The 22,660-nt window shown below is 38.7% G+C and overlaps 1 protein-coding gene across 7 annotated transcripts in view; it reads left to right on the forward strand.

The window, feature by feature from the left end:
* The window catches only part of PLGRKT (plasminogen receptor with a C-terminal lysine), a 49,679-nt gene that overhangs the window by 18,915 nt on the left and 8,104 nt on the right, over window positions 1–22,660 (forward strand). For 2 of the 7 annotated variants that reach the window (XR_014301573.1, XR_014301574.1), the window contains exon 4: window positions 16,561–16,761. The exons of 4 other annotated variants lie outside the window; for them this stretch is intronic. The gene's annotated coding sequence lies outside the window, so the exon portion shown is untranslated. Of the gene's footprint in view, window positions 1–16,560; window positions 17,151–22,660 lie in introns of those variants that run through there. One more of the 7 variants, XR_014301575.1, reaches the window with a different exon arrangement.

Genomic DNA, 22,660 nt, shown 5'->3' on the forward strand with positions numbered 1-22,660 from the left:
AAATTTTGTGTTCCTTTTGAATCTCTTTGGCAAATTAATGGTTAATTTCTGATTTATGGTGAGGTTCAGTTCACGTATTTCCTAATGATAAATTAGAAATAATGTGGGCCATTAAATTATTTTATTATATAAATAGTATTTTAAAACTTAGGATTTGAATTTTTTAAGAATTTTATTTCTTTATTTGAGAGAGAAACAGCACAAGCAGTGGGAGTGACAGAGAGGGAGGGAGAGACAGACTCTTCGCTGAGCAGGGAGCCAAGATGGGGCTCAATCCCAGGACCCTGAGATCATAACCTGAGCCAAAGACAGATGCTCAACCGACTGAGCCACACAAGCACCCAGGATTTGAATTTTTGTTGTGTATGAATATGTTCACCTGATTTTTAAATAATTATACATGGTTTGGGTGACAAATTATATAGTATAAAATATTTTTTTTCAGTTATGTGCCAAAAAAGAAAAATACTAATTTGAAACCATATTTATTTTAAAGAAGATTTTATCATGAAGACTTCAAAGCTTAAATTATACTAGAGTAGGTGATTATAGGTGATTTTCCTCTTGTGACAAATCTTTCTGAAAATATATATGGATATATCTATAATGTACACAAAAAATCAAAAAGCACACTGACAACTGTCACTATAGGCCTCAACATTAGCAACTGCTGATCTACACATGGGCCTGTAAGGGTATTTTTAGACACATATTATAATAAAAAGTCAATTCCACCATAAGAGCTGATTGGGAATATATATTTTAATTAAATATTTTCTTTATATTTTAACATTTAAATAGTTGTATGTTTAAAGGCTTTATGAACTTGAAGGCAAAGGTAATTCTATTAAGTTAGATATTTTTTTAAAAACTGTTAAAATTAATTCATTTCTAAGTATCACTTTGCTAGCATGCCCCTTTAATACATACGTCAATTAGAACTTTTATTTGCAAGAACTGTCATTTTCAAGAACTGTAAATCCAAACTGCACAACTATGAGGAGAAGATGGGGGGGTCTGCCTGCTGTGATAGACAAAAGGGAAGGATGGCCAATGTTCATCAAGCTGTACATGCAATTTTCATGACCAATGTTCATGCAAGAAATGTAAGGTTAAAATGAGGATGGCACTGGTTTTGTCCACTTTATGTCTTCTGTTAGACAAAAAACTACTGCCACTGAACATCTTAAAATGATTTAGTATACTCGCATGTGTGGCTCTGTCTCAGTATGTGTCTCACTCTTTCTCTATATATACATATACACATATATGGAGGAATGCATTTAGATATATATTTAAACAAATATATATCTTTAAATAAATACACATATATATCTAAATATGATATAATTTTGCCTAAAATTTATAATGTAAACAAATGCATTTCAGATGTGGACTTCTCTAGTAAGAAGATCCCAAAGGCCCATCTATTTGCTTTATGACACTCACATTCTACCATGGGGTGGGTACAATGGAAAATAATGTATATTATTTTATATAATATATATTATAAAGCATGTTCATAGCTTTATCAAATTGAAAAGTTAGAGCATCTAAGTAGTAATCACTTCAAAATGAAACTTCATCAAAGGCAAGTTCACCAAGGGGATTTCACCAAAGAGAATCAAACCATATTGCTATAAAGGGGGAAGATCACTACTCACTTCTCTCAGTTTTCCTTCCTTTAGTGGAAGCCTAGTGCCACTTTCTTGACTTAATAGAATTAACTTTTCCCCATTGAATCACTTGATATGGTCCTTATAGAGAGTTCAGTTCCTATATCACTCTTGTGATTAAGAGCCTATAACTTCCGGTGGTGGGGGCTGGGGAGGGCAAGTGTCCCTGGCAAGCTAAAGTTCCATGACTAGGACATAGGTTTCTCACTGTCCCTAAATTAGAGCAGCAAATCATTTCTGGAGGATGAGCCTTCTCCTGATGCTCCTCCTTTGGGGGAGGGAATGCAAATACAACTAGTATTTGTATAGAATCAGTATATAGTATAGTATATCAGCTCCCATAGTTACAAAGAGAACGTCACATTTGGATGGGACCTTATTCTTGTCTGCTCCCATTCTGCCATGCATCCGCTGGGTATCCTTATCTCCCTTGCTGCATACCTTTGGAAGATGTGTTCCAGGCTCAGCTTTAGCCCACTGCTCCAATTTTGGCACCTCTGCTTAAAAGTTCTTATTTCCACAGATGTCAAGTAGGCCACCTTTCAAATTCTATGTTCACAATCCTACCCTTTAAATACAAGGAAATCAGATGGAGAAAAACAGTAACCAAGGCTCCCTAGCACTGCCTCAGAACTAGGGACAGAAGTTCACAAACCTGAGGGGCTGTGCTGAGTACAACTGACATGAATGCCAGCCAATATTCCTCTTTCTACCCCATTCATTCAGTAAACCTCAGGGCAGCCCCCTGGACAACTGTCTGCAGCTGCTCCACTTTCTCCTGCCCCAGCCACAGGCATTTTCCTGAAAGCCCCCAACATTGCTGATCATTACTTCATGCTTTCCTTTGTTTATTCATTCATTTATTAGTCATTCAACAAATATTTATTAAACACCTACCTCAAAGGGGATGTGAAACTCAACCAAATTACTGCTCATAAAAAGTCTACATTTTAATGGAGAGGACAGACAACATGCAAGGAAATCTAGGTTAGACTGCAATAGGCAATATGATGAACACTAAGGTTCAATGTGGGGTCAGGAAGAGCTGTCTCTGAAGAGGACATTTTAGGCAGAGACCTGAGAGAAATGAGGAAAAAACCATGAACAAGATGGAGCAAATGGCAAGAGTGGTCACTTCAGTCATCTTTCCTGAAAGGATATGAACTCATTTCCTGATAGGTTGGTTCATCTGTCACCACTCATAGGAAGCCCACAATTTCATTTTGTAGCCCTCCTATACATACTTAACACTAAAATATTTGCTTCCAGGGTAGAATTTTTACTTAGAGAAAACAGGAATGGGGACGCCTGGGTGGCTCAGTTGGTTAGGCAGCTGCCTTCGGCACAGGTCATGATCCCAGCGTCCTGGGATCGAGTCCCGCATCGGGCTCCTTGCTCCGCGGGGAGCCTGCTTCTCCCTCTGACTCTGCCTTCCACTTTGTCTGCCTGTGCTCGCTCTTGCTCTCTCTCTCTCTGACAAATAAATAAATAAAATCTTAAAAAAAAAAAAGAAAACAGGAATGGAATTAAATTTTAAACTTTTGGTTAAAACTATGCCTTTTAAAATTCTGATTTAATAGAAAAGTATTCATATTTTTGCCTTTATTCTTACAATTAAGTGTGAATTGCTTCAAAAGTTCACACTTTTAAGAATGAGAATCATTCTGTGATCCCTCAACTTGCTGTAAAACACAATGCCTAATTTGGGTGAAGTAAGCTGTTTCAATATTTGTTGTAGCTTTACATTTATCTAAACTGGCTTCAATTATTTTAAGGCCAATAATGATATAAATGCAATAAAATAATACTTATTTCTACACAGCCTTCCAGCACAGATTACCCAGACCACAAAAGCATTTTTCTGCTAGGTTTCTGTCCTTCCTAAAAAGTTCTTCATCTAATATTTTTAAATGCCTTCTGGATATAAAGAGCTTTTAGGTGTAAGAATAAAAATAGCCTTTCATATGTGAAAATGCAGATTTTTGATCTTCCTGTTAGCATTCACAAACCACCAGATAGATTCATTTAGAATCATAAAGTATGATTTGAGGTGTCATGTTAAAGAACACAGCCCTAATGTATTTCTTAGTAGTATCTCACCTAGTAAAAAAAGCCACTTTTGGGGAGGGTCAATGTGTACATGAGGATTTTTGGAGAAAATGAACCATGCAAATTAGGAATAAGAAACCACATCTCCATTTGGTCCTTACTGCCTATTCCAAGGAATGGGGTTCCAAATTATAATGCTTTCACACAGAAGAACAAAGGAAAATGCAGTGTGAGGTAGTGAATAGAGATTATTACACAAAGAAATGGGCACTGTTGTAAAGACATTTTTAAATGCAATGTTTTCTTCTTTCGCCTACATTATTTTCTGCTCCCTGAGTCCCTACTTTCTTACTCCCTAATGATTGCTGCTCTTATTTTCTGATGAGATTGCTCCACGTGTCCATGGATACATAGTCAGAACTACTGACCAAGCTCTCAATGACTTCTGGATCAAGTGACTGATGGTAGAGCTCTCATGCCAATTACTGTAAACAAACTAATATCGGGCCTCAGAGTAATGATCACACAGTCAGTTAAGAGTCATCTTTCACTTACCTGGTTTTGTAGCTTACATGAGTTATTTAGCCCAGACCTTAATAAAAGTCTATCCTCTGACCCTGATCTCTGAGCCTCCTGCACCTTCACAGTGTGCCTGCTGCAGCCAGCCGCACTTCCAGCTGCTGTTTGGAAAGAGTTCAACCCCAGACTCTATCTCAGGCACAAAGAGTTGATCAAAAACAGGTTTAAGTCAATGCTAGAGGGAGCTCAGAGTGAATTTTGTCTGCAGCATCTAGTATGTGGTTCCTTTTTCTAAAGGAAAGGTTACTTAAAAAAATCTTCTCGGGGCACCTGGGTGGCTCAGAGGGTTAAGGCCTCTGCTTTCAGCTCAGGTCATGATCCCAGAGTCCTGGGATCGAGCCCTGCACTGGGCTCTCTGCTCAGCGGGGAGCCTGCTTTCCTTCCTCTCTCTCTGCCTGCCTCTCTGCCTACTTGTGATCACTGTCTGTCAAATAAATTAAAAAAAAAAAAAAAAACCCAAAAAACCTTCTCCTATTGGAAGTTTCATTCAGTTCTATTACTTTCAATTATTTCTCCTTCTTTATTCATTTCTTTACATTTGAGCCATTAGTTTTGGGTTCTTCCCTCAGTGACTATGTTAAAAACTGATAAATGTATTTTGTCTCCCCTATTTTCTTGCTCTGCACCCTCCCCTGTGTGACATCATCTTTGTACCCAACAGCACAGCTCATTACATGTGACAAACAACTTTTGTGGAATTTTCTGACAACCCAAAGTGTGCTACCCTCATGAAAAATACGGTGATAATCTAGGTAAAATTAGTACTATAGTTGGTTCTGACTTCCTTCTGTTATCTTAGCCCTTTTCCCCCAGGCAGTGTTTCTGGACATCTTGGTTGTTTTCTATTTTACTCTGAGTAACCAAATGTCCTAAATTGCAATTGCTTCAAGGATAAGTAATCTTATTTTGATTTTGCACAAATCAATACTGTATTGCATCATAAAAAGTTGCCCTAAATCACTGACTATAGATAAACTTTAAGCACGCAAAAACATTTAATCATTGGAAGCCAAATTTCAAGGTCTTTTCGGGGCAATATAAATTCAGCAAAGTATTTTTCTGGCTATTGGTATGTGTTGTATATCCTTCAATTGCTATTCTTAGAAAATTGTGCTACTTTGATGTTTAGGATGAGGAGACCTAATAAGGCAAAAGAACAAATATCTCCTTTGTAACAATTCTGACAGTTAAGCATTATGATAGTTGGCTGCATTTTATGGATTGGGGAAACTGCAGTGTAGAGTCCCATGTCTATGTCAGAGAGCTAATACCCAAAGGAGTGTGAGTTCAGAGTCTGGATCTCCCTGGGTCCAAACTCACAAACCCCAACTTCACATGGTGAACTATAGAATGCCACCAAGAATATACCCTGTAAAAGAAAGGTGAGGATGGTGTGCCAGTATTCACATTCTGCTCTTGACCCTGTGGGAGAAAACCCAAGTAGGAAGGGTCTTCAGGGGTCACAGCCTGCCTCTTTGAATTTCTGCCTGAAGCCACTCTGTTTGGCCTTTCCAGATTCTGAAACTGGTCCAGCATCAGGACGCCTTGATCATTCTGTCAACATGCCCTGATCTTCCCTTAGCAGTCCCATGATTTTACAGATTAATTTTATATGGAGAAAGGCAAGCAAAATATAAACAAGGCCTTAACTAGGTACAGTGTGGGCAGCTGCTGAGATTGTAAATCAAAAACCTCCTAGCCTGAGGCAGATGAGGGCTAGAAGCAAGGTTCCAGAATCTTCCAGATACCTTGTATTGGTTTCTTCTGACGCTACTAGATTTTTTTCAATGAATATCTGATTCAAAAGACATCTTCTTAGTGCTTCTGGCCCCATGACACCAACCCTCCTGAGTATTTTACACTTCAGCCCCCTGGAAACCTTACCGTTGCTCCTCACTCCTCCTTGATAGTTCTCTTTGACAGTTGAATTTTCCTGATGTGCATTCTAGCTGGGAGTTTCTAGGGACCCTGTCCTTCAGAGAAGGTCAGTTTCATCTGTGAAGGTCAGTTTCCTCCACTTCATGTTTGTAATGGCTTTAGGTCACCAAGGACAATGCCATCTTATTCTGGAGTGTATGTCAGACTCTCTTTCCTCCACGAGCCAGAAGCAAACTCCTGTTACTTCCGATTTTATTTCTTTGGGTGACCCCCTAAGTTTCTGTCCATTTCTGGGAGCTTTCAGGGAGTGTACCATCTGTAAAGCAGAGGTGATGCGTACACCTAGGTCTAACTATTCGGAATTTAGTTCTCTGGCCATCTCCCCAGGTTCTCCTTGATGACTCATTACTCAGATGCTGTCAGAGGAAACTTCCCAGAGTCTTTTAATCACACCCCTCAAAGCACATGTCAGTTTGTATAGACTGAGAAAGAAAAATGGTACCCCTGACAGCCCAGACCTGGTACTGTCAGGCCGCAGTGTGCTCCTGTGGAACATAAACTATTTCACAGATCACCACCATAAACTGCTCTATAATCAGGTCAGAACACAGACAAAGATGTGAACATTGTCCAAGCTACAGAAATGACTAAGCACCCCCCATGCTGACAAATATGAGTGCTGCTGCTTCTTTACTATTTACCCCTTACAGCTGCTTATTAGTTCCTCCCACCCTCTACATAAGACTTAAAATATCCAATCATGGAATTATTCCCACTTTCTGACAGCATCCAATCCAGATGATCTTTGAACCTTCTCCCAAATTATCTAACACATGTCCATATCCTATAAACCTCCTCTAATATCCTCTTTCTGAGACACCCCATGGCTCCCATGGTGTGTGTCTCCTTTGGTGCAGCAAGTTGATGAAGACCACTTTTTTGACTATAGGTATGTTCCTGTGGGCTTCAACTGGAGGACACTAATATTAGAATGATAAGATAACAAATATCTAATGCTTAGTTAGCATTTTCTATGTGTACTGTTCTACTCTTTGTACACATTAACCCTTATAAGCCTTGTTACACACTATGACATGGCTACTACTATTACTTCCCTCTGTATACGAGGAAACTGAAGGACAGGGAGGTTGAATAAGTGGCTGTTCTGTTTCCCAGAAGAGCAACATTCCCTTGCAAGTTTGGGCAAAACAGACCAAGAAAACACTTCGTTTCTCTCTGATCTGGAGGACCATCATGACTGAAGACTAGGCTAGATCCCTAGGTCTGGGTACTTGCTTATTTTAAGCCAAAACCTCAAGGGTTAGTGAAAAAGAATGGAAGACTGAGCTCATTTCTGAAGAATTTTTATTTTCTTCACTGCAAAAGTATCTCTTGCCAAGAACAGTGAGTTTATATTGGCTTTAATGTTTATTCCCCATTATATTTCTCCATATAGCCGGTGATATTTGAGTGATTACTATATGATAGGCATGGTTTCTATGTTTACTAGTTAACAGAATTAATCTCTCAGCCCTTGTCTCAATTTCTCAACAACTCTCCCCCCACCTTTTTAAAAAAATTTGTCCGAGAGAGTGTGAGGGGGAGAAAGAGCACAAGGGTGGGGGGCAGGCTCCCTGCTGAGCAAGGAGCCCAATGTGGGGACTCAAACCCAGGACTCTGGGATCATGTCCTGAACTCAAGGCAGATGCTTAACCAACTGGGCCACCCAGGCGTCCCTCTGAACAACTTTTGCCGCAGTTGATCACTGATCACTCCCTCCTTGAAACACTCCTCAGTCGCTTTCTGGGAAACCACACCTCCTGTTTCTCCTCCTCCTTCACTAATCAATCCAGCTCAGTCTCCTTTGCCTCCTCTGCTCCCTGACTAGTTCACATTCCTGGGAGAAGCCCTGGCTCATATCACAATTATCTTCTCTTCTCCATCTGTACTCATTTCATAGGGAATCTTGTCCAATCTCATTATTTCAAATACCACCTATGTAACTGATGACTTCAAATTTTATTTCTACCCCAGACTTATCATACTGTCTACTTGACATATCTACCTAGATATCCATAAACACCCCAAGCTAATATGTGAAAACTACAATTCCTTGTTCTCACCCCACTGGGTCCCATTCTTATCCATCAAATCTGCTTGTCCTGGAGGTTTTCTCATCCCCGTAAGTGGCACTACCATGCCGTGCTCAAGCCACAAAGCAAGGATTACCTCTTACTCTTCCCTTTCTCTCACACCCTGTTATCCAGTCCATCAGAAAATCACTTTCAGCTCTAAATTCCAACCATTTCCTGAATCCAACCACTTTTCACCACTTCCATTGCGATCACTTTCCTCCAAACCCCCATCTTTTGCCTCGATTTGTGCTGCAGCCTCCTAATTGCTCCCCTACAACGTCTTCTTTTCTTCTTATGTTGAAATATATTACAAACATAGTAAAGTGCACAAATCTTAAGTGTACAGAAAAAAAATTTCTACATGTTTATGCCTGCATAATTACCACCTAGATCAATATATAGAACATTTCTAGCCCCAGGAGGCTTCCTCCTGCCTCTCTCTCCCACTGTTAAAGACAAAAGTTATCCAGACCTTTCCCTCATAAATTAGTTTTGCCCATGTTAATGTTTCCTATGTATGGGATCATGCAGTATGTAGTCTTTTGTGTCTTGTTATTCATTCAGTATTATGTCCACATTGTTTTTTCACATTGTTGCTTGTAGCAATAATTCAATTTTTTTCCAAGCATTTTTCCATTATATAAAACCATGATTTATTCATTTATTCTACTGTTGATGAATATTTGGATTGGTTCCAGTTTGGGTCTATTATGATAATTGCTTCTATGAGTGGTAAATATACATGCTAATCTCTTATTAAATACAAGATATCATTAAAAGCCAGACTGATCCTACTAAAATGCCAATTCACACAAATTCCTGTTCACAATCCTCCAGTAGCTTCCCATCTTCCTCAGTAAATGCTACAGTTCCAGCAAGGGCCTATAAGACTTTGTACTCAATTGTGATCTATTCTTTAAAAGCACTGACAATGGAGTGCATTACAAAAAAAGAATTACAGGGGCGCCTGGATGGCTTAGTCAGTGAAGCATCTGACGCTTGATTTTTGGCTCAGGTCATTGTCTCCAGTTGTGGACTGTGCCCTGCATTGGGCTGTGTGCTCAGCACTGAGATGGCAGAGATTCTCTCTCCTTCTCCTTTTGTCCCTCCCCCTGCTCTTGTTCTCTCTCTCTGTAAACAAAGAAAGAAAGGGAGAAAGAAGGAAGAACAGAGAGAGAAAGAAAGAATTATGTGTCCTCCTAGTGCTACTGAATCAGAACCTGCTCTTAACAAATCCCTCAGTTCAATGACATGCATACTGAGACTTGTGAAGCACTGCCCTTAGTGATCTGTCCCCTCACCACAATTTCTCTGACCTTGTCTTCTACTACTCTTTCCCTTGCTCACTCTACTCTGGCCACACCAGTCACTTTGCTGATACCCCAGACATGCTCATAACTGCAAGGTTGTATGGAAAGGACCTGGTCAGCAGGTTCTTCAGACATGACAAATGATACAGATACAAATATATAGATACAGATGTGGAGACAGAGATAGAGATATAGCTACCTCCATGCATCTATATATGTGTGATAGGCTGATGGAAAGTATTTTATATGTATTTACATGATATACAGTATATGTGTGCGTGTGTGTGTATCAGACACATACATAACTCTACATGTTGTTACTGAGCACTTGAAGTATGACCATTGTATCTGAGAAACTGAATCTTTAATTTTATTTAATTTTAATTAATTTCAAGTTAAATACAAACATATTGCTGGTTGCTACCATAATGTATAGCACACCTCTAAGTAACTCTGGATGTCTGGCAGGTAAGACAATTTTCAAAACTGACTTTTGTGTTATATTTTCCCTCTAAGTAATTTTCACAACAAATGAAATTCACTTATTCCTGGGTATTATATAGTATTTATAATATTATGAATAGTTTTTTATAATGGTTTCTGGCACATAGAAATTTTTTAAAATTTTTATGTTGACTTTATATGACCTTATATTCAGCCATCCTGCTTAAATTATCTTGTTGATTTTAGTTATTTTCCAATTTAAAAAAAAATTAGTTATTTTCCAATTTATTTTCTTAAATTCTTATAGATACTTGTTTTCCATCCTACTTTTATGGCACTATGATTTAAAAAAATGGTCTATGAGATTTCTGCCTTGGGAATTTATTAAGATATTTTATTGTGGTAAACACAATGTTCCCTGAATATTTACAAAGAATATTTTTCTATGTTTATTGGGTTATACACATACACACATAATTAACTTGTTAATTTAATTGCTCAAATCCTCAATATTTCTACATTTTCTATCAGAGCTATCAATTTCTGAAAGAGTTGGTTAAATCCTACCATTATTATTTATAATTTGTAAAATTGTCTTTGTTTTTCCCAACACTTTTGCTTTATATATTCTAATGCTATAATGTCTAATGTATAAAAGGTTCTGAACTGCTACAGCTTCTTGCTTATTTGTAGAGCTTTCATCACTGTTGAAGTGTGCAGTTCACTCAGTTTTCACAGCCTATGACCTCTTGCAGCCCCTTGCCCCTCCCCCTTTGAGGACAGTTATGATCCTGACTTCCTACAGCATAGATTAGTTTTGAATCTGATTTTGATCTTTGTGTCACTGGAATCCTATGGTTTGTACTGTTCTGTGTCTGCCTCCTTTTGTTCAACATTATAACTGTAGGACTGACTGATATCACGTGCAATGCTCTCACTCTCTCTGTAGTTTACCCCAGTGGGACCTAAAAGCCAGCTAGAGAAACCATGCAGCAGTTTCCCTTGTAGACAAATCCAGGAACAGAGAAAGAAGTTTCTAATCACACAGACTACAGTTTTTCTGTGTCTCATATTATCTCAATTTCAGATTCCAGGTATTTTCTTTCTGTACCTTGGTCTCTCTCTGTTAATGTTCTCGATTGCTCTCACCTGTCCGGGGTAGCCCTTAGTTGCTTGTTCATATATGCGATGAAGAAGTAAGTTAATCAGTTGGCATGAATTTCCTCTGAATCTGTGGGCTTCGTAGAACGGATGACACGTGCCAACACAAGAGCTGCTCTTTAGGGTGGCTAAGCAAGGAGCAGGCTTAAGAACCCCACAACTGCTTTGGGATGGAGCATGGTGTCATACTCCAGACTGAATGAACCGACTTTTTAAAAAAATGTCTTCCTTGTCTGTTACTGAAGTCCATAATTGCCTCAGTAACATCTCTTCTATCTCTGATCCCAGCCCCAAGAAAAGGAGCTTCCTCCAAGAAATTTTCCACTTTGGAGAAAATTTGACTAGGGGCAAACACTGCCACTTCTCTCTCTGTGTTGCAGGGTATGGATAACCTTTATAGTTACATTTATAGGTAGTTATTAATTAATTCCCCAAGCTTGAAGCTTTTCCAGCATTCTTATAGGTAGAAATGTCCTCCTCTGAGTCTGTTTTAGGTTGTAGTTTCTTCTTTTCTGGTTCTACCATCATTCTGATTCCATCTGCACTCTACTCTTTCAGAAATTCCTCAAAATTTCTTGTTTGTTGATGTTTCCAGACACCATTATGGATGTTTTTAAATGTTACTAGTTTATTTTTATATAGATAACCATAAAGAAAAAAAAAGGTCCATAATCTTACTACCCGGTAATCCGTACTTCTGTTTTTCCATTTAATTATTATAATTCTTTCATTATAAAATAAACAAAATAAATTAATAAACTAATAAAACTCAATATACATTTATGATAAAAAACTCTCTACAAAATGGGTACATATGAAATTTACTTCAACATAATAAAGGCCACATATGACCAACACACAGCTAATATCAGACTCAACAATGAAAAGCTATGAGCTTTTTCTTTAAGATCAGGAAGAAGACACGGATAACAAGCATTCTTGCCACTTTTATTCAACATAGTATTAGAAGTCCTAGCCACCACAATTAGGCAAGGAAAAACAATAAAACACATCCAAATTGGAAAGGAAAAAGTAAAACTGTCACTATCTGCAGATGACATGACACTATATATTTAAAAAAAAAAAAACTAAAAAAACCCCTAAGACTCCACCCTTAACCTATTAGAATAAATAAATTCAGTAAAGTTGTAGGATACAAAATTAATATACAGAATTTGTTGCATTTCTATACACTAATAATAAACTATTAGAAGTAGAAATTAAGAAAACAATCCATTTACAATTACATCAGAAAGAGTAAAATACCTAGGAATAAATTTAATTTATTTAATTTAATTTAAATTTAATTTAAACAACCAAGGAGGTAAAACCTATGTGCTAAAGACCTGGATGAAAGAAATTGGAGATAACATAAAATAAATGGAAAGATATCCTATGCTAATGGATTGGAAGAATTAATAGTGTTAAAAATGTCCAAATCACTCAAACCTGTTTACAGATTCAGTACAATCCCTATCAGAATACCAAAGACATGAAATGTGCTACATTTTTTAAAAAAGATTTTATCCATTTAGGGGCACCTGGGTTGGCTCAGTGGGTTAAGGCCTCTGCTTTCAGCTCAGGTCATGATCCCCAGGGTCCTGGGATCGAGCCCCGCATCAGGCTCTCTGCTCAGCGGGGAGCCTGCTTCCTCCTTTCTCTCTCTCTGCCTGCCTCTCTGCCTACTTGAGATCTCTGTCAAATAAATAAAATCTCTAAAAAAAAGATTTTATCCATTTATTTGATAGAGAGAGATCACAAGTAGGCAGAGAGGCAGGCAGAGAGAGAAGGGGAAGCAGGCTCCCTGCCGAGCAGAGCGCCTGATGTGGAGCTCCATCCCAGGACTCTGTGACCATGACCTGAGCTGAAGGCAGAGGCCCAACCCACTGAGCCACCCAGGCGACCCTCTGTGCTACATTTTAAGTTAACCTAATTGCTATCATACTCTATATAAAATTCTGTATCATGCTTTTTAAATTTGACACTGTGCCTGCACTTTCCAGTGTTGTAGATAGCCTTTACAATGTGGACAGTCATTGGTAAGGCTGCAGAATATTTCATTATATGAATATTCTATTACCCACTTATCCACTGCACTCTTGTTGGGCATGAAAACAAGTATCTAGCTTTCCAGACAGCTCAAGTTCAGATTCAGTCTGAAATGGAGCTTGGGGGCTATATTTTTCTTTCTTTATAAAAATTAGGTTTGAATAAGTTAACATGTGCACATGATACAAAATTCTGAAATAAGGAGAGAGTATATAGTGAAAACTTCCTTCCACCCCTGTCCCCAGCCATCTAGTTTATCTCCTCAGATGTAATCACTGTTAGTAGTTTCTCAAAGTTTCCAAAGGCAGTCCACAGAGTCAGGTATATATGACTATGAACACTATGAACACATGAACACTATGAACACGTGTGTGTGTGTGTGTGTGTGTGTGTGTGCATGCAGTGGTAGCATGTTATACATTCTTCTATGCCTTGTTTCTTTCCATTTAACAATATATCTTATAGGTTTTTTCACACCAGAAGATGTATCTTCATAGGGAAAGTAATGATACTGATGATGACAAGAACAGAAATAATAACTAGTTTTTATTAAGTAATGCTACTTCTCAAAAGTGGAATTGCTAGACCAAAAGGTAGGTGCATTTTAAAAAAATATTTATTTATTTTAGAGGTGGGGGAGAGAAAGAGAGAATGCATGAGTGGGGCGAGGGGCAGTGGAAGAGGGAGACAAGTAGACTCCCAGCTGAGTGGGAAGCCTGGTGCAGGGCTCAATTTCACCATCCTGAGATTATGATCTGAGCCAAAATCAAGAGTTGGACACTCAACTGACTGAGACACCCAGGTACCCCAAAGGGTAGATGCATTAAAAAAAATTTTTTTTATAGTTCTTTTTTTAAATTTTTTTTTATTTAATTTTTTATTTTTTATAAACATATATTTTTATCCCCAGGGTTACAGGTCTGTGAATCGCCAGGTTTACACACTTCACAGCACTCACCAAAGCACATACCCTCCCCAATGTCCATAACCCCACCCCCCTTCTCCCAACCCCCCTCCCCCCAGCAACCCTCAGTTTGTTTTGTGAGATTAAGAGTCACTTATGGTTTGTCTCCCTCCCAATCCCATCTTGTTTCATTGATTCTTTTCCTACCCACTTAAGCCCCCATGTTGCATCACCACTTCCTCATATCAGGGAGATCATATGATAGTTGTCTTTCTCCACTTGACTTATTTCGCTAAGCATGATACGCTCTAGTTCCATCCATGTTGTTGCAAATGGCAAGATTTCATTTCTTTTGATGGCTGCATAGTATTCCATTGTGTATATATACCACATCTTCTTTATCCATTCCTCTGTTGATGGACATCTAGGTTCTTTCCGTAGTTTGGCTATTGTGGATGTTGCTGCTATAAACATTCGGGTGCACGTACCCCTTCGGATCACTACATTTGTATCTTTAGGGTAAATACCCAGTAGTGCAATTGCTGGGTCATAGGCAGTTCTATTTTCAACATTTTGAGGAACCTCCATGCTGTTTTCCAGAATGGTTGTACCAGCTTGCATTCCCACCAACAGTGTAGGAGGGTTCAGGGAGGCTTAGTTTTATCTTTTTGTTTTACTTCTCTTTTGCTTTGTTTCAATTCCTGAAAATAAGTACTTCACAAATTTTCTGGCTATTATTATAAGAGGTATAAACAATATTACTCCCCATTTTATTTTAACTGTAATGGCATCTCATTAGACTGAAGTTATCTATTTGACAACCTCTTATCTGGAACATGATGAGGAAGTAAGAAGAAATACTTAAAGACAAAAGAACCAAATGACTATAACAAAGCCATATTCTAAAATGCATGCAACATACCCACAGGAGGCCCCTGACTTTCAGTCATAAGAATGTATTAGGAATACATGTATTTTTATTTTATACACAGTTCTAACAAGCTTTGCTCCCTTACTGCCCTTAAGACAATTACAAGCAACAGATCATCGAGAAAGAAAGAGAGGAAGACAAAGAACAGAGAGGGAATCCCAGAGAGACTGGTACTTAGAAGAGGATTTCCTACCATGAATGAGAAATAACTACTTGATACAGGAGGAGACAAAAGACAAATGCAGAGGCCTAGAGCCATTTTGTGAGCTCCAGCAGCACCCCTCATTCAGCAGCACAGGAGACCTAAAGATGATTGTTTTTTTTTTTTTAAACATATTAAGATATTATTTATTTATTTGACAGACAGAGATCACAAGTAGGCAGAGAGACAGGCAGAGATGAGCAGAGAGCCCGATGTGGGGCTCGATCCCAGAACCTTGGGATCATGACCTGAGCCAAGAGCAGAAGCCACTGAGCCACCCAGTCACCCCCTAATGACTATTCTGTGTCTTTACAAAAAGAAGTCGCCTAATGCAAACCTTCTTGGAAAAGGGTATATAACCACTAACTAACTAAATTTATAAATAAGCCACCAAACAACTTTGCTTTGTTATATTCTATTATGAAGGCAACAGCATATTATACTGTATACCAGAGTAAAAGCAGTATATAACTTTTATACAAATGTCTATTAAAATGGTTAGAAATCCTTTATGCAAATTTTTTTGCTTAAAGGAGTATATTTTTAGTCCTCTGGATAATGCTTTTAAATGTGAACACCTGATTCCCTAATATTGCTGAAAACGTAACATTTCTTTATTTTTGTTGCTGTTGTGTTTGTTTTTTTGTTTTTTTGGCCTGTTCTCATCGACTGATAAAAATTAAGATGCTAGGCTAATGTCTGGAAGATTCTAACTCCATTTGTAACGAGCTATTACAACATTTAAAGTTCTCTCTATATAGAAGTTATTGATTATTGCTGGGTAAGTTACATTTACAATAAAATAAACATCTTATGAATTAAATAGGTTATATAAAACATTTTTCTATTCCTAAATGAACAGCATAACTTATTATGTGAAAATAAATATTAGGGAAGATAGGCTTTATTGAGAACATTGGATTAACAGTCCAGAGAAGGAGCTCTAGCCTTGCCAAACACTCATTCTACACATTTGTATGTGCCTTTAAGTTTTGGAGCTATGGTTTGTTTATCTAAAAGGTAAAAGAAAACTCAGAACATACAGAACTATACATACTGGCAAGTTACTTCATCATTCTTACCAGTTTCCTCTTCTGGAAAAATGGGGATGTTACTAGCATCTGCCAACAGACGGTTACAGGAAGTAAATGACTCAATAGCCATTAGCTTTTGAGAATAATATGTTCATTTCTGTGGAGATTTTGTCTCTTTCCCCTGAAACACATTTTTACTTTCCTATAGGCTTCAAGATGTATAGAAATGTATTTCTGACTGATACAATGTAGAGCTGCTACTGCTCTTCCCATACAAACCTCCTTTCCTCCAACCACCCTAAGCATGATAAAAAAAAAAAAAAGAAAGAAAGAAAGAAAGAAAAAGAAAAGAAAAGGTGCTCTGTAGACATAATTTCTTTTTAGTCTCCTAAGAAAATAAACTCATGAGGTAGGTACTGTTACTGTGCCCATTTTACAGATGAGAAAACTGAAGCTTAGATACATCCTGACTTGCCTGAGGTCACATGGCTGGGAAGAGAGGGCTGGAGTCCCATCTAGAAAACTGCAGGAGGCCAGGCTGACCAAAGCTGGGAAGGGCTGTAGCAGAAAATGAGATTGTCCAAGGGCACACCTGGTCTGGAAGACCTGGAAAAGCCAAGCAAGCATTTACGTGTGATGTCACAAAAAGAGAAGCCTTAGAAGTTTTTGAGCAGGGCAGCAACAAGAGCAGAATTGATATTTTTAAAATCAATCTCAAAATTTTATATCTATTTTCTAGGCAAATAATAGCAACTAACTTTTATCTAACCCTTATTAAAGCTGTGCTCTAGACCTCTACATGTATTTGCTCATTTAATCCTTACACAACTCTTTAAAAGGTAGGCACTGTCAAGGCGCCTTCAGCTCAGGTCGTGATCCCAGGGTCCTGGGATTGAGTCCCACATGGGGCTTTCTGCTCGGCGGGGAGCCTGCTTCCTCCTCTCTCTCTGCCTGCCTCTCTGCCTACTTGTGATCTCTGTCAAATAAATGGATAAAATCTTGAAGAAAAAATAAAAAAAGTCAGGCACTGTCATTTGTCCATTACAGATGAGAAGACTGAAGCACAGAAAGGTGCAAGAACTCACCAAAATCTAGACAGCTTGCAAGTGATGGAACTCGCCTTCACATGCAGTATGCACCAGAGTGCACAGTAGTAACCTCTGGGCCACAGTGCTTTTGTTAATAGACTTATACCACAGGCTAGACATATAAGGCTATCGCAGGGCCACTGCAGTAGCCATGGTCTGAGGTAATAAGGACTTGGATGCCAGGGGAAGTGACAAGGGTGGAGAAAATGAGAGATTTCAAGAGAAAAGTTGGTGGACTTTCTGAATTAGATATTTGCAAGATTAAGAAGAGGGGTTAGCTGAAAATGAGACCAACATTTTCATTCCCCTGGAAGAATCCCAGAGCCTCTGAGGAATCCAAGGACCTGGCAGAGAGGCTGGTCAGGAGGAAAAGTATACCTCAAGTGCAGGGAAGGTTGAATTCAGCATAGTGCCAGGAATGCTAGGTTGGATGGCTGCAGCTGGCAGCATTGCTCAGTGAGTAGATGGGGCTCCAGAAAGAGAGGTGGGGGGTCTTCAGCAAAGAGGAACTTCAAACTCAGGAAAACAGAGAAACTCTCTCAGAAAGAGAGAGTGAAAAAAGTGAAAGAATACTCCAACAGGGACAGGAGAAAAAGGGTAAAAGGAAGACAAAGGGGCTAACATACAGGAATGGCTGTGGTGCTCCAGTCCCTTGCAATATGCCACATTATTTAGGAAAACAATCTGTAAGTAGCTATACTGCTCCTAAAGACAGAGAATTGGAGTAAAGATATTTAGGGGTCTTAACACAATCACATAGCAAGTAAGTGACATAACTAGAATTTGAACCTAGTCCATGCAACCCTAAAGTCCGTCTTCTTCCATAAGCAAAAATGTGTGGAAAGGGAAACATGGTTGGGGCAGGTGAGGGCTGGTGGCTGGAGTCTAGGAAAAGATGGCAAGACATGAAGCCCAAGAGGCAAACCAGAATAGGATTTTTTAAAACTATGTCATGTCTAGGAATTAAAGAACCAGTGAAAGGTTTTCAGGAAAGTGATATAAGAATCATTTAAAGATAGGAATATAAATATAAACAAAGATAAAGAGAGAAATATTAAAAAATGGATGGATTAAGGAAGAAACCAGGAACAGAGAATACAGATTGTGATAATACTATATTTTTGTTGATGAATAATGATGGTCTCAGCTGGAGCAAAGACAGCAGAGAAGAAAGAGCCTGGACATTTTGGTAAGACCTCCCTATCAGTGTCCCAGGGGAGACGCCCAGAAGGCAGTTGGAAATAGTATCTACCACTAAAAGAGTTCTAGGATGGAGATTTAGAATTCAGAAGTCATCAGCAAGGGGTGGTAGTTGGAGACTACAAGGTGATGATATCACCAGGAACTAGAAGATCAAGAGGAGAAGGCTAAGCAGGAAACTCTGGGGGAAAGTAAACAGAGGATTTGAAGGACCTTCTCTGGAAGCGTCTCCAACGCTCATTTGTTCCTAGGAGTTGCCTTTTTCCTTTGTATCCTATTTACAGAAGGGGAGCAGGTCTCAGCTTTTCAGAACTTTCTCAGCTTCTTATTCTGCCTTTGTCTAGAGCAGACACTATTTTCCTTATAAAGCCATGGGCGTGGGGGTGCCTGGGTGGCTCAGCTGGTTAAGCAGCTGCCTTTGGCTCAGGTCATGATCTCATGGTCCTGAGATGGAACCTTGTGTAGTCCTGTCTGGTCCCTGCTCAGTGGGAGGTCTACTTCTCCCGTTCCCTCTGCCCTCACTACTACTTGTGCTCAAGTGTGTGCGTGCATCTTCTCTAATAAATAAAATCTTACAAAAAAAAAAAAAAAAGTCAAGGGCTTGACTTATTCTCTCCAAGGGCACTTGGCCTGGAGCCCCAAACCCATGTCTGTGCCACAGGATAGGGGAAGCCACATCTCAAGAAGTGTTTAGACAGTCAAGTCTGCAGACCAGGGTCATTATTTGGGAAGTGGTGGTGCCTCCCAGTTCTCTGGGTAATTAGATATGGCATTGAGAAGGAGGTCTTATAAGAACCTTGGGAGGCTCACATTCAGAAAGTGGTGGTCAATGAAATCACTAAGGGAAGGGAGACATGAAATCCAATGTGAGAACCTGGAGGCAGTGTGTTGTTAAGGTTCTTTCAAAGAGATTTAAACAGAATAATTCAGACCAGTTTGAACCCCAGGTCAATGTAGAGCTCTTTGTGCAGTCTTTCTAAAATTCTGGCATTAATTAATATGGAAAACTAACAGCTTTTCAGATGGTAATCACATACCCAGTCCATTCACCCCCATTTTCTATACTGACTTGATTATTCCAAGTATACTTAGAGTAGACTGCAAATTTGGACTTTGGGACAGGCAGGTATAGGTCAGAATCCCAGATCTGCTGTTTAATAAGTGAGGCCACAGGGAAAATCACTCAGACTTTGATTATCAGTTTCCTCAACTGTAAACTGAGATAATACCTTCCTTGGCAGTTAATGCTGACCAGATCATTTAACTTCTGTTCCATTCTGACTCCTTTGGAGAGTGCCTGCCAATGCAACAGAGGCTAAAAAGCCAAAGATTTGAATTTGAATTTGAATTTCTCAGACTCCTTTGCAGCTGAGCTTCACATCTGACCTGAAGCTGCCAAGTAGGCATGCCCAAAGGATACTGCGGAGGTGGATGTGGGTGGTGTAAATTTCTGAGAAGACACTGGATCTTCTTGTTACCCCTGTAGCAGAAGTGACTAGTATTCTGGGAATGTGGAGGTGGAGTTTCAGCATTTGGTCCATAGTATCTACGACAGGAGATGGCAGCTGTGGGTTTACCCCAGGTGAGCCCCACGTTCCAGCAGAGCATTTCTCCTGTTGTTCCTAATAGTACAGGAGGCAAATTGACTCTCATGGCTCCCCCAGAAATTCTTAAGCTGCTACATACCCTGCAATAATTGTCATTTTGTTTAAACTACTAGTTGGAATGGATTCTGTTTTCTTCAACTCATAGACAGACCTCACAGGGTTTGATGGGAAAGTTGATGTAACTAACTACTACAGCACCAAACACCTTGCTAGTGGGCCACATTGTTAGTAGTAGTGTATCAGCTGCCACAGTGAAGTAGAAATAAGCATACTACAATTTCTTTTTCTTTTAAAAGATTTTATTTATTTGTTTGAGAGAGAGAGAGAGAGTACAAGAAGTGGGGGGGGAGTCAGATGGAGAAGGAGACTCCCTGCTGAGTGGGAAGCCCCATGTGGGACTTGACCCCGGATCATGACCTGAGAGGAAGGTAGTCATTTAACCGACTGAGGCATCCTGCATCCTGCAGTTTCTTAAGGATTTTCTGATTTGATCTTTTGAAGCATGTTTTGGTTCTAAGATTCTTAGTTCTAAGTATTATAAAATAGAGGTTTTAGTTTTGTGCACAGTTAGGACTGACATAGTGGAACATTAATTATCAAACTATGAAATAGTACTTTTTAAAATGAGGAAAACCAGGATAAAAGAAAATACCCTCACTGTTGTTGTTATTTAAGTTGTGAAATTGTCTTCAATTTCAGTTATTAGTGCTTATAGCAGATGCAGTTAGGAATGGTCTTTAAAGAATTTTAGATAATGGTTGAGAAGGTCAATAGTCTTTTGTTCTTTTCCAGCCTCTGCTCATCTTGTTAGCATCTTTCGATACTGAAAGTCAATACAGGGACACCTGGGTGGCTCAGTGGGTTAAAGCCTCTGCCCTTGGCTTAGGTCATTATCCCAGGGTTCTGGGATCGAGCCGCTCTCTGCTCAGCAAGGAGCCTGCTTCCCTTTCTCTCTCTCTGCCTGCCTCTCTGCCTATTTGTGATCTCTGTCTGTCAAATAAATAAATAAAATCTTAAAAAAAGAAAAAGTCAATACATTTGGAATCCATGACTTAACACAGTGGGTTTTTGCCAAACTGGCATTTTTATTTTTTACTTAGGGTGACCTTACTGTTTACACACATCTGGGAGTAAAAATGGATTTAATTATGTTTACTCTTTATAGGAAGATGTGTAACAAGATGCTTTAAGTGAAGCTTTTAAGCTTCTAAATGCTACTATAATTTTGTTTATGTTCAGTTATTTTCATAAGTCATTCATAAAAAATTATTGCTCTTTTTTTTTAAAGCTCAAGCTTATTACTCATTTCCCCTTCTGGATCCTCTCCAAACTACTCACTGGATATTGAGCATTTAAAATATCTGTAGAGCAAATTAAGGATAAATCTACTTGTCACAGCTTTCATTATAGTTGCTTTATTTTAACAATCTTAGTTTATTTTATGCTTACCTGAGATTATGATTTTGCATTTAGTTTAGAGGGTATCAATAATGTTTCTGCTAATTTAACAACGGCAAATAAAAAATATTTTCATTTATGATAAAAATAAATCTCTTTTGTGGCAGGACACAGAGAATACTTTTTGACATTGCCCAATTGAGCAAATAAAAACACAACTTTTCTGTTACTTGGAAATGCATAAGTTAAAAGAGAAAGGGCTCCCCTCTTACTCTGTTGGTGGTAAGGCAAACTGGTGTAGCTACTCTTGAAAAAAGTATGGAGATTCCTCAAATGGGTTAAAAAAACCAACAATTGTACTACTGGGTATTTATCCAAAAGATACAGACACAGTGAAAAGAAGGGGCACATGCACCCTCATGTTTATATTAGCAATGTCCACAATAACACAAATATGGAAGGAGCTCAAATGTCTATCAACAAATGAATGGATAATGAAGATGTCATATATACATACTATGGGATATTACTTAGCCATCAAAAAGAATGAAATTTTGCCATTTACAACCACATGGATAGAACTAGAGGGTGTTATGCTAAGTGAAATAAGTCACTCAGAGAAAGACATATACCATATGATTTCACTCATACGTGGAATTTAGGAAACAAAACAGATGAACGTAAGGGAAAGGAAGGAAAAATAAAACAAGATGAACTCAGAGGAGGCAGACCATAAGAGACTCTTAACTAAGAGACAAACTGAGGGTTGCTGGAGGGGAGGTGGGTAGAGGGATGGGATAACTGGGTGATGGGCATTAAGAAGGGCACTTGATGTAATAGGAACTGGGTGTTGTATGCAACTGAGACAAATCACTAAATTCTACCCCTGAAACTAATAATACACTATATGTTAATTGATTTTCAATAAAGAAATAAATAAATGAACAAAGGAGTAAAAAAATTAATATAGACAGTTATTATTACTGGGCATATGACTACAGAATTATAATTAAAC

The sequence above is a fragment of the Mustela nivalis genome, assembly GCF_964662115.1.
Source record: "Mustela nivalis genome assembly, chromosome: 13".
Taxonomy (NCBI): Eukaryota; Metazoa; Chordata; class Mammalia; order Carnivora; family Mustelidae; genus Mustela; species Mustela nivalis.